Source organism: Helianthus annuus, chromosome 17, assembly GCF_002127325.2.
Source record: "Helianthus annuus cultivar XRQ/B chromosome 17, HanXRQr2.0-SUNRISE, whole genome shotgun sequence".
Classification (NCBI taxonomy): Eukaryota; Viridiplantae; Streptophyta; class Magnoliopsida; order Asterales; family Asteraceae; genus Helianthus; species Helianthus annuus.
Genome location: NC_035449.2, coordinates 21,034,104 through 21,046,819, shown reverse-complemented (window position 1 = coordinate 21,046,819; position 12,716 = coordinate 21,034,104).

The following is a 12,716-nucleotide window of genomic DNA, read 5'->3' as shown; positions in this document are numbered from 1 at the left end:
GTATCGTTCCCACGCTGGGATCTAGGTAAACCCGTGACGAAATCCATGGAAATTTCTTCCCATTTCCATTGAGGTATCTTAGGCTGCTGAAGTAGACCAGCTGGTTTCTGATATTCGACCTTGACTCTCGCACAGGTCAAGCATTTTCCAACATACGTAGCAATGTGGGCCTTCATACTAGGCCACCAATAAGTAGTGCTGATGTCGTGGTACATTTTATCCGACCCTGGATGTACTGAGTAGCGAGACTTGTGAGCTTCATCCATTACAAGTTCGCGTAGACCGCCATAAAGAGGGACCCAAATACGCCCCGTTACATAGTAGGCGCCGTCTGTCTTCTGTTCCAATTGCTGTCGTGAGCCGCGTAAGGCTTCAGCCTTGACGTTTTCGGGCTTCAATGCTTCTACCTGAGCATTTCGTATCTGTGCAGGAAGACTAGACTGAATCGTAAGCTGTAGCGCTCGCACGCGCCGTGGTAGAGTGTCCTTCCGACTGAGGGCGTCAGCCACAACATTGGCTTTGCCTGGATGATACTTGATGGCGCATTCGTAATCGTTCAGTAACTCGACCCATCGTCGTTGACGCATGTTCAAATCCTTCTGCTTAAGGATATGCTCGAGACTCCTGTGATCGGTGTAAATCGTGCACCTGGTACCGTACAGGTAGTGTCGCCATATCTTAAGCGCGAAAACAACAGCTCCCAGCTCTAAATCGTGCGTCGTGTAGTTCCTTTCATGAATCTTGAGTTGACGAGAGGCATAAGCGATGACCTTGTCGCGCTGCATTAACACACATCCAAGTCCCCGAATGGATGCATCACAATAAACCACGAAGTCGTCTGTGCCCTCTGGCAATGAGAGAATAGGTGCACTACAAAGTCTATCCTTTAGGTGTTGAAAAGCAGTCTCCTGGGGCTCTCCCCAGCGATAGGTAACACCCTTCTGTGTCAGTAACGTAAGCGGCTGAGCAATCTTCGAAAAGTCTCTAATAAACCGTCTGTAATAACCTGCCAGACCCAAGAATTGGCGTATTTCTGTAGGCGTACGCGGTGCAGGCCAGTTCCTGATCGAATCTACCTTGGATGGATCGACATGGATCCCATCCTTGTTCACCACGTGGCCTAAGAAGTGGACTTCACGAAGCCAGAAGTCGCATTTAGAAAGCTTGGCGTACAACTGTTCCTTCCGAAGGAGTTCCAAAATAAGACGAAGATGCTGCTCGTGTTCCTCCTGACTCTTGGAGTAAATCAGAATGTCGTCGATGAATACTATGACGAACTTGTCAAGATAGGGTTTGCACACCCTGTTCATAAGGTCCATAAATACAGCAGGCGCGTTCGTTAACCCGAACGGCATGACAAGAAACTCGTAGTGACCGTAACGAGTTCTGAAGGCTGTCTTAGAAACGTCCTCATCCCGGACTCTCAGCTGATGATACCCAGACCTCAAATCTATCTTCGAATAGTAGCACGACCCTTGCAACTGGTCGAATAAGTCGTCGATGCGCGGAAGAGGATAACGGTTCTTCACCGTCACCTTGTTGAGTTCACGGTAGTCGATGCACATCCTGAACGTACCGTCTTTCTTCTTCACGAAAAGCACTGGAGCTCCCCAAGGCGAAGAGCTTGGACGAATGAAACCCTTTTCCAAGAGTTCCTGCAGTTGCTTTGACAATTCCTCCAATTCCGATGGAGCTAGACGATATGGTGCGCGAGCTATGGGTGCTGCTCCTGGAGCGAGCTCGATCTGAAATTCAACCTGACGATGAGGCGGTAAGCCAGGTAAGTCTTCAGGAAACACCTGAGGGTAATCGCGTACAATTGGAATATCCTCCAATTTCTTTTCTTTTGCAGACGCATCTGAAACAAGAGCCAAAATGGCTGTGTGACCCTTACGTAAGCATTTCTGAGCCTTCAAGAAAGAGATGATGCCAACCACAGCACCACTCTTGTCGCCTTGGACTTCTAGAGGTTCCTGACCCGAACGAGGAATGCGAATAACCTTCTCGCTGCACAAGATTTCTGCCTGGTGTTGGGATAACCAATCCATCCCAATCACGACGTCGAAACTTCCCAAAACTATGGGAATGAGATCAATAGAGAAGGCTTGACCAGCTAGGATAAGATTACAACCCTGAACTACGTGCGTGGCTTCTAGACTTTTACCGTTAGCTAACTCTACTACATGTTTGGTGGGTAAAAGTGTTGGTGCACGCTTAAGCAGTTGACACATTTTCACAGACATATAGCTTGTATCCGCACCCGAATCAAACAAAACAGTAACGTAAATATTGTCGAGGAGAAACTTACCCATAACCACGTTGGGATCGTTCACTGCGTCTCCTCTTCCCAACACGAAAGCTCGACCTCTTGCCTCGTTGCCATTATTGTTGTTGTTCCCGCCATTGTTGTTGCCGTTGCCCTGGTTGTTGTTGTTGCGATTCTGGTTCAACTGAGGGCAATCGCGTTTGAAGTGACCTTCAGCCCCACACTGGAAACATCCCCGGTTTCCACGCTGTGGCTGCTGCTGCTGCTGCTGGTTTTGTGGAGCTGGTTGCTGAGGCTGCTGATTCTGATTCGCAGGCCGTGGACTCCTACAGTCTTTGGCCTCGTGACCCATTTTGAGGCACCTTTGACAACGACCCTTGTTACAGGGGCCGTGGTGATGCCTGTTGCAGTTGTGGCACCTAGGTTGACTACCCTGATATCTCCTCTGTCTGTGACTACCAGAGGATTGCTGACTGGGACTCTGGTAATGATCAGTCTTCTGTTGTTGAGCTTGAGACTGAACGGATGCTGAGCCTCTGCTGGAATCTCCATCCCACTTTCTTTTACTGTCACCAGATGTAGCAGGAGTAACTGAGGTGGTGACGTTAGCAGTAGCATTAACACGCTTGGGCAGTTTATTCTGGTCCACTGCCTGATCGGTGATACGGTGAGCGAGGCGTTGGATTTCCTGGATGTTTTCGAGGTTAGCCGACGTCACGTGGCTCTGAATTTCTGGCGCCAATCCCTTGAGATACAACTCAATGCGCTTGTATGGAGGGTCCACCATAGTTGGACACAGAACGGCCAACTCATTCGACCGTTTAGTATACGCTTCGATTTCTGATCCAACCATTTTCAGATTATACAGCTCGTCTTCCAACTTGTGGATATCTTCACGTGTACAATACTCACGCTTGATGAGTTCTTTGAAATCGTTCCATGGGGTGGCGTTAGCAGCTGCCAACCCTAAGATCTGGACTTGGGCGTTCCACCAAGTCAGTGCTATTCCCTCCAAAGTACCGGTGGCAAACTTGACCTTGCGAGCCTCAGGGCACTCGCACATTTCGAATACTGATTCTAGCTTTTCAAACCAATGGAGGAGTCCCACTGCCCCCTCTGTGCCACTGAAAGAATTTGGACGACAGTCCATGAAGTTCTTAAAAGTGCAAACTTGCTGCGCTGGTTGACCTATTGTGTACGAATAGGACGAAGTTAAATACGAGAGTTAATGTAGGATCCAAAGATCCTAGTGTGTGCCTATACTGCAGGATATACTACCTGCTTGAGCTGCTGCAACTGCCGCAGCAACTTGAGCTTGAACGAGAGCCTCTAGTTGGGCTTGTGTCATGTTAATTCTTCCAGACATGATCTTCATAGTAAAAAGTAGCGTATGTGAGAGTGGTTCGCGAATAGGGCGATGACAGAAAAGTGTAAGCACGTAGGGATTCTCATACTATAGTATCATGTGTATCTAAACATAATGCGAGCAAAGTTCTAAGCAATTCTAGCAAACAGGCAATAAACATAACCTTATTACCTAGGGTGTCGAGTCTTGCACGTGGAGCGAAGCGTCGTTGTGGATCGTTGAGAGCACTGTTCTGGTTATAGTCCGGTTTTAATAGAAACGTTTTCCCATATTAAAACCAAGTTCTCTATAACCAATGGCTCTGATACCAATCTGTCACACCCCCAAAATCCACCCGCGGAGTACCACCGCTTGGGAGCGTGACTGACCAGGATCAAGCCATCAATCATATCAAACATAGCATTTAATATAAAAGTAATTAATGTAAATCATCATGACATGACTGATGTTTCAAAACCACACATCATTTAAGTAGCGGAAGCATAGTATGTAATCTCAAAATAGTTATAAGTTCAGAATAAGTTCATGATCCAAATCCCCCAACGACCTGCTCCTCCCTGTGCAAGCTCCATCAGTACCTAAGGTCCTGCAAGGCATGCAGCAAATAATCAACAAACTAGTTGAGCGAGTTCACAGAAAGTAAGTTCGTAACATAGTGCATAAGTATAGCTAGTGGGGGCTTCCCATACTAGTGTGTACTAAAGGTGGGGGCTTCCCAAACCTTGTGTTCATATTACTGGTGGGGGCTTCCCTTGTTTATCCGGGCTAATGAGGGCTTCTCATTAACGGTACTTACTAGACTAACTTCCGACCATGTGTTCTTCTTTACTGAGAACAGGAAAACGTACAGGGTCACGTAGGCTTTACGTGACGTGCCCTTCCCCGAGGACATGGTACGCGTGGGGGCTACGTAGGCTTTACGCAGCGTGGCCTTCCGACCTGGAAGCCAGTAGATGGTATTGGGTTACGTAGGCTTTACGTAACGTGTCCTCCCGACCCGGGAGACAAATGGCAAATAAACTGGGTTACGTAGGCTTTACGTAACGTGTCCTGACTAACCTGAGGACGATGGTCTATAGTCTAGAGAATGCGTAAGTACGAGTAATCATTCCATATTCAACATATCCAACCCAATTCCCAACCCGGGAATCCCATGCCTTGGCTGTGTGAACTCACCTTGGTTTGCTCGGCAGATACACAAATAAAAGACTCTTGAACTAAGGGTGGTCAACCACGTCCTAACAGGGTTACCACACAAGTCAGGTTCGTATAAAACACGTTGGTTACTAACACGTATTGATCATGGCAATGAACACGTATTCCAATAGCAGCTCAAAGCAAACAGTTAAACAAATAGCCAAAAGTCCGGCCCAATCAGTTGGGTCTGTAATAGTAAAAGTCCAATAGCAAACAGTCCACAAATCAAATTATTGGGCCCGTGACAGTGAAGGCCCAAACAGTGTGCGTGTAAATGGTGGTCTCGAGTCGCAACCGGCGATCTCGAGTCGCAACCGAGGATTGCGAGTCATATCAGGAGATTACGAGTCGCAACAGTAGGTTGCGAGTCGCAATGGCTGGTCTCGGTTCATCATGGCCCGGTTACGAGTCACAGCCGGAGATTACGAGTCGCAACGGGACTCGCAACCGTTGTCTCGGCTTGTGCTGTTTGTGGTCTCGAGTGGGGTTCCGACTCGCAATCTGAGTCGCAACCGTGTGTAACAGTTTTCCTGATTTCATGCAGATCGGTTAAATCATTCAATTGTTACCAGAATTATCATTCAATCAATTAACACAATTTCTATTATTCAACTAGCAAATCATCGATTAAACAGGATTTTTAACACTAAAACCATATGAACCCTAATTCATAACATCATGAACAATGACAATAATCGAACCACTTAATCATATGATCATCATAAATCAAACCGAAGAACAATCATACATGAACCCTAACCAAACATATGAGCCGATTTATGAACATCAACAACAAGCATATCCGATTACAGCAATCCGAAACATATCACAGTCGAACATAACAATGGATTGATATTATCATAACCGTACATGTTAACCACTTAGCAAACATTCAGTTTCATATATCAACAATCCGATTATTATTGTAAAAGCACATATAAGTCGACTAGCTATAACACCTCAACAAACAACAATAACAACAACACTTAATCATACTAACCGAATTGGTGGAGGAACAAGGATGATCCGGATGAGAATGATCTTCGGTTGTAAGGGTGTGTGTGTCGTCGGGTTCCAAGCAAACGAGAGAGAGAGCAAAAGCTTCTAGGGTTTGTGTGTGTGTGATGTTTTTGCAAAACAATCAAAATCAAACCCTCACAAGTGGTTTTGTGTTTGCGAATGGGGAGTGGGCCGAGCCCAACTCGGTTACCTCATGGGGTCCGATTTCAAACTGTGGCCCAAAGGGCTTGTGTGTCCGGTTATAAGGTGTAATCGGGTTTTAGTGTGTGGTTTGGGTTCGTGTACACACAACATACATACACACATAAGGCGCATAACATCATAACATTCAATAGCATCAAAGTTTGTAAAATCATAACGCGTTCACGTATGTTACACAATGATAGGTCTAAAGTTCGAGTTGTCACACTAGCCGTTCGGCTGACCAGTCGTTTGGCTGCCTGTCCGTTCGGCTGGCTGTCCGTTCGGACAGCAGTCCGATCGGACAGCACCTTGTCCTGGTCGGCCTGTTCATTTCGCACTTGGTCGTTTAGATTGTTTTTCATTTTATCGAGGTATTTTGATAACAAGTCAAATACAGGAACCTCGTCATTACTTGGTCCTGATGGAACAGGAATCACCCAAATCCGATTAGTGAACGGTTCGGGACGGTGTTTAATGTTTAACCCGAAATCGGTGAACCTCGTGGATGGAATCTGGGTCTTGGGCCACTCAACCACCTGAATGATTAGTAAGTCGGCACAAGCTCCGTTTCTACCGGTTTTTGAAGGTATTGAGTGTAAAAGAGTTGAAAGAAGGTTGGAAACCATCTTTTAATCCCTTTCACCGTGAATATGTTTAGATATGTGAAAGATCTTTGTTTGTTTATGTGGAAATCAGTTAGATCCAAGTTATTCTTGGTGGATTGAGGCCAAAACATGAAGTTCTTCAAGAACACATGATGACGTCATCCTAGAATACCTTGAATCTTGATGATTTCACGGTTAAAAGTTAAGATTTAAAAGATAGAAAGGTGTAGGAGTGCGTGTAGATTGATGTGTGTAAAATGCAACATATAAATCACATCAATTAAGGCATAAAACTAACCCTTTTTAAGTACTAATGTTGGAAAAAGAGTGTTTTTGTCTTCCTTTTGTATTTTCAGGATGAAATGAGCTCAAATTCACAAAAGAAGCAAAAAGACAACTAATTCTAGCATAAATACAAGAAAAGGAATAAAAGTAGACTGCCCGGACCCTCAACGGCATCCTCCAAAGCAAAGAAGAGAAAACAGAAGCCTGAACACGCCCCGTGCTCAGCCAGCACGGGGCCGTGCCCAAGAAGCAGCATAAAAGACAAACTTGTAGAAGCTTCCATTGCCCACCACGGGGCCGTGTCCAGTGAGCACGGGGGCGTGGTGAAAGTACAGCAGGCGCATTAATTGTAATTGCGAATTACAATTAATGAGGAGAGAGACTGTCAGACGGGCACGGGGGCGTGTCCAGCGGACACGGGGCCGTGCCCAGCCTTCTGTTCAGCCTATAAATAGGGCTGCTTGGTTTCATTCCATCTCATCCCTCGGCACACCACCTCTCTCACACTTCATTCACCACCCACCACCACCATAACACCATCATCCACCACCATCATCCATTGTCCATCGTAGAGTGTGTGAGTCGTCTCGGGATCCAAGATTGATCGTAAGAGTTCTTGAAAATCAAGGCCATGTTTGCCTAAGTCTCTTACATCACTTGGTGAAGACAAGTGTTTAGTATAATACTTTTTATTTTTAATCTTTTGCACTTTTTATTTGGTTTTGTATTAATGACTTTAATAACTAGTTGCTTATGTTGAAGGTGATCTTTCCTTATCGTTTGTCCGTGGTGTCTTGGCATTATTTTACTGTCTATATAAAATAAAAGATTTTCACCATTCATATCTCCACGGTCTATATGGAGGTATGTTGGCTACCTGGTCGGGGGTTAAGGGAACGGTTTGGTAAGGGTCTTGCCCTTGTTCAGCGTTTGGAGGTCCTGCTTGGGACCTGGGTCAAATTTAGTAGGATCTCCTTCAATGCCCATAGGTATTGGATGGCGGGGATCCAAACTCTTTGACCCCCTCATAAGTTAACTACTATTAATACTATAACCCGGCTATTTAGGACTGTATCCCTGCTGACTCAGACTACTTAGTCGAGGGTAACGTCACCGCCAAAAGCGGGGCCTACCATAATTTGCATTAATAACTTAATTCATTATCTTTCAATAATCCGACCCTTTAGGATTGTATCCTTGCTGACTCAAACTACTGGGTTGAGGGTAACGTCGCCTTCAAAAGAGGGGCCTACTACAATAACTAAGATAATCTCTTAAACAAGTGCAAAAGTGCGAAAATAATCAAAGGTTATACTAATACACGAGTCGGATCCAAGTGATTCATCTTGTCTATCTGTTTTTATTTTATTTTTCAGCATTTAGTTAGTTTTTATTTTCTTAGTTTAAAAACATTTTTTTCTCACTTTTTGATTTGATTAGACGTTGAGGATAAACCGGTATTAAAAGCTCTTGTGTCCTTGGACGACCTCGGTATCTTACCAACACTATACTACGTCCACGATGGGTGCACTTGCCCATATGTGTGTTTAGTGTTAGTGAATATCGTGTTTTATAAATTTAAAACTTGGCTAAAGGTGTAAAAAGGGCTTAATTATATATCTAAATTATATACACACCAACACACATCAAGTTTTTGGCGCCGCTGCCGGGGACACAAGGATTTTAAGAAAGCTTAAAATCGACGGCCTAATCAGTTTTTCAAAACCTTTTTTTTTAAACGCGCGCTCATTTTTCTGCATTTTAGTTTAGTTTGCATTTACAGTAGCCTGAACACGGGGCCGTGCTCGCTGAACACGCCCCCGTGCTGCATATTTTTAGTAAGATACCCAGATACAGAGTCTGACCACGGGGCCGTGCTCGCTGAACACGCCCCCGTGCTCAACGTGACCAGTAACTTTAATTAAAACGCCCAGATACAGACCCTGAACACGGGGCCGTGTTCACCCAACACGGGGCCGTGTCCAGCTTCTGTTTCCGTCCTTATTTTTGTTTTCTGGTCCCGAGACTCAGTTGTGGTCTGTTGAGTGATTCTTATGGATCAATACTCAAGAGGTTACAACTACACCTATGATGAGGATGATTATAGGGGTAATTATTGCACTAATTGTCGTAACGCACGCTCGGTTCAATATAATACTTCATATCAACCATCTGATTCATACAATTATTATGAGGAGCCGAGGTACGAGCCATCAACTTCATATACATCCTATGAAGACCAAAGGTATGAACCTCCTCCCTCATACTCATATTTTGATGAACCAAGGTATGAGCCTTCATACTCATACTTTGAAGATTCAAGATATGAGCCACCACCTTCATACTCTTATTATGAGGAACCATGGCGTGAACAACCCACCTCATATGAGTACTATGAAGAACAAAGTTTCGACCCTTATCCATCATATACTTACAATGAAGAACAATGGTGTGAACCATCTACTTCATATGAGTACTATGAGGAGCCAAGGATCGAACAACCGGATTCAAGCTTTGAGGATCCAAATTCTTTTTCTCTCACCGAAGTGACCAATAGGATATTAGAACACATTAAAACTATCGAACGTTACATGAAAGAATCTCGCGCAAGGGAAGAGGAGTCCCGCGCAAGAGAAGAGTTAAACAGTAATAATAACGTAGAGATAGTTGAAAATGTAAAAATGGAAGAACAAGAAAGTGAAAAACCGACACATGAGTTAAACAATGAAAAAGGTGAGTCCGATAATGTTAAAATTCATGAAGAGTCTAATTTTGAAGAAATTAACCTCTTGTCACCTACTTTCGAAAATCATTGTTTAGTAACCCCTCATGCAAAGTTTTTAAAAGAGTTAAACACTAGTGCTAAAATCAAAGAATTAGTAAGTGTTAAGTTAACCCATGATCAAACTTCGCTAATAAAAGAAGACCCTTTTGAAATTAGCATTACACCGGTTCCATGTTTCTTTCAAAATTCGTTTATTAGTAATATCACCATTGATAAAGATCTTTGTGTTAACATAATGCCTAACTATATTTTTGAAAAATTAAGTATTAGTGATTTTACTCCACTTCAAATACCCATTTTTCTATCCGATCGAAAAGTGATAAGATCAATCGGTGTAGTTGAAGATGTTTTGGTTCACACAAATCAATTGGTAATCCCAACCGACTTCGTCATCCTTGATGACGCCCCTCTAGTCTTGGGAAAACCTTTTGTACAAACTCATAAAGCATTGAAAAAACGGAAATTCAACAATCTACCTCTTCAATTAGGGGCATTCAAAAGAAGCATAGATCTTGAGCGTTCAATGAAATATCCTTTTGGCAATAATGACCCCCTAATTGAAGATGAAGCTGAACCACCCGATACAACTAAAGAAGATGACCACTTTGTCGAGGAAGAGATAGCTATAGAACAAACCTTTAAGGTTCTTGATCTAGATGAGCCACAAAATAAGGTGTCTTCTGAAGACCCGCCCATTGAGCTCAAAGAACTTCCTAAAGGTTTGGAATATGCTTTCCTAGGCAAGGATGGTAGTTTACCTGTAATTATTTCTTCCAAGTTAAGTAACATAGAAAAAGAGAAATTAGTTAATCTGCTTAAAAAACACAAAAACGCGATCGCTTGGAAGCTTGTAGATATTAAAGGAATAAGCCCTTCCATGTGCACGCACAAAATTTTAATGAATGATGACTACAAAACAGTAATTCAACCACAACGAAGAGTGAATCCCAATGTTCAAGAAGTGGTTAAAAATGAAGTCATCAAGCTGCTTGACGCCGGACTAATCTACCCTATCTCCGATAGTCCGTGGGTAAGTCCCGTCCAAGTAGTCCCAAAGAAAGGAGGTATGACGGTAATAACTAATGAGAAAAATGAATTAATACCAACGAGAACCGTCACAGGATGGAGAGTTTGTATAGATTATAGGCGATTAAATGAAGCAACAAGGAAAGACCACTTTCCTTTACCCTTCATTGATCAAATGTTAGAACGACTATCCGGTCATAAATTTTATTGTTTCTTAGATGGTTTTTCAGGTTACTTTCAAATACCGATAGCACCAGAAGACCAAGAGAAAACAACTTTCACATGTCCCTACGGAACTTTCGCATATCGACGCATGCCATTCGGTCTATGTAATGCGCCCGCAACATTCCAACGTTGTATGGTGGCCATTTTCCATGATATGATAGAAAAGACAATGGAAGTCTTCATGGACGACTTTTCCATCTTTGGAGATTCATATGACCAATGCCTCGATAATCTTGAACGAATGCTATCCCGATGTGAGGAAACTAACCTCGCCCTTAACTGGGAAAAATGCCATTTCATGGTAACAGAGGGAATAGTACTCGGTCACAAAATCTCAAGCGAAGGAATGGAAGTTGATCGAGCAAAAATAGAAACTATTTCTCGATTACCTCCACCATCCTCCGTAAGAGCAATCAGAAGTTTCTTAGGACATGCCGGATTTTATAGAAGGTTTATCAAAGACTTTTCAAAAATTTCAAGACCTCTAACAAAATTACTTGAAAAAGATGCACCCTTCATCTTTGACAAGGAATGCAATCAAGCATTTCTAACCCTCAAAGAAATGCTAGTCAATGCACCCATCATGATAGCGCCCGATTGGAAATTTCCTTTCGAAATCATGTGTGATGCAAGTGACTTTGCTGTTGGAGCAGTCTTGGGACAAAGAAAAGAAAAGCGTTTTCACCCAATCTATTATGCTAGTAAAACGCTTAATGATGCACAAGAAAATTATACAACTACAGAAAAAGAATTACTAGCAGTGGTGTTTGCTTTTGATAAATTCCGTTCTTACCTTGTTCTTTCTAAAACTGTAGTCTATACAGACCATGCAGCCATCAGGTACCTCTTCAAGAAACAAGACGCAAAACCCCGTTTGATCAGATAGATTCTACTCCTCCAAGAATTCGACATCGAAATCAAGGAGAAAATAGGAGCAGAAAACACTACTGCAGATCATCTCTCACGCCTAGAAGACCCAGCTTTGGAAACGACCGGGGACGAGCAAATCAATGAGAAATTTCTGACAGAATCCTTGGAGATGATGGAGTGTAGACAAGAACCATGGTATGCCGACTATGCTAATTACCTAGCTAGCGGTATAGTCACCAAAGGATGGCCACATCATCAAAGAAAGAAATTCTTTGCTGATGTAAAGCATTACTTTTGGGAAGACCCATATCTTTTCAAAATGTGTGCCGACCAGCTCATCCGAAGGTGTGTCCATGGTAATGAAGCACGAAGAATTCTCCGTCATTGTCATGAAGGTCCATACGGAGGACATCATGGTGCCGCAAGTACCGCACGAAAGGTATTTGATTCAGGGTTTTATTGGCCAACCATTTACAAGGATGCACAAAACCTTGTAAAGACATGTGATGCTTGCCAAAGATCAGGTAATATTTCTTCCAAAAACGAAATCCCTCAAAATGGCATTCTCATTTGTGAAATCTTTGATGTGTGGGGACTCGATTTCATGGGACCTTTCCCGCCGTCAAAAGGAAACAAATATATACTTGTGGCAGTCGATTACTTGTCTAAATGGGCGGAGGCCGAGGCTCTCCCAACAAATGATGGAAGAGTAGTGGTAAAATTTCTAAAAAAATTGTTTTCTCGCTTCGGGACACCAAAAGCTTTGATAAGTGATAGAGGTACCCATTTTTGCAATCATCAACTCGAAAAAATATTAACAAGGTATGGGGTCTATCACCGGGTCTCAACAGCATATCACCCTCAGACAAATGGGCAAGCCGAAGTGAC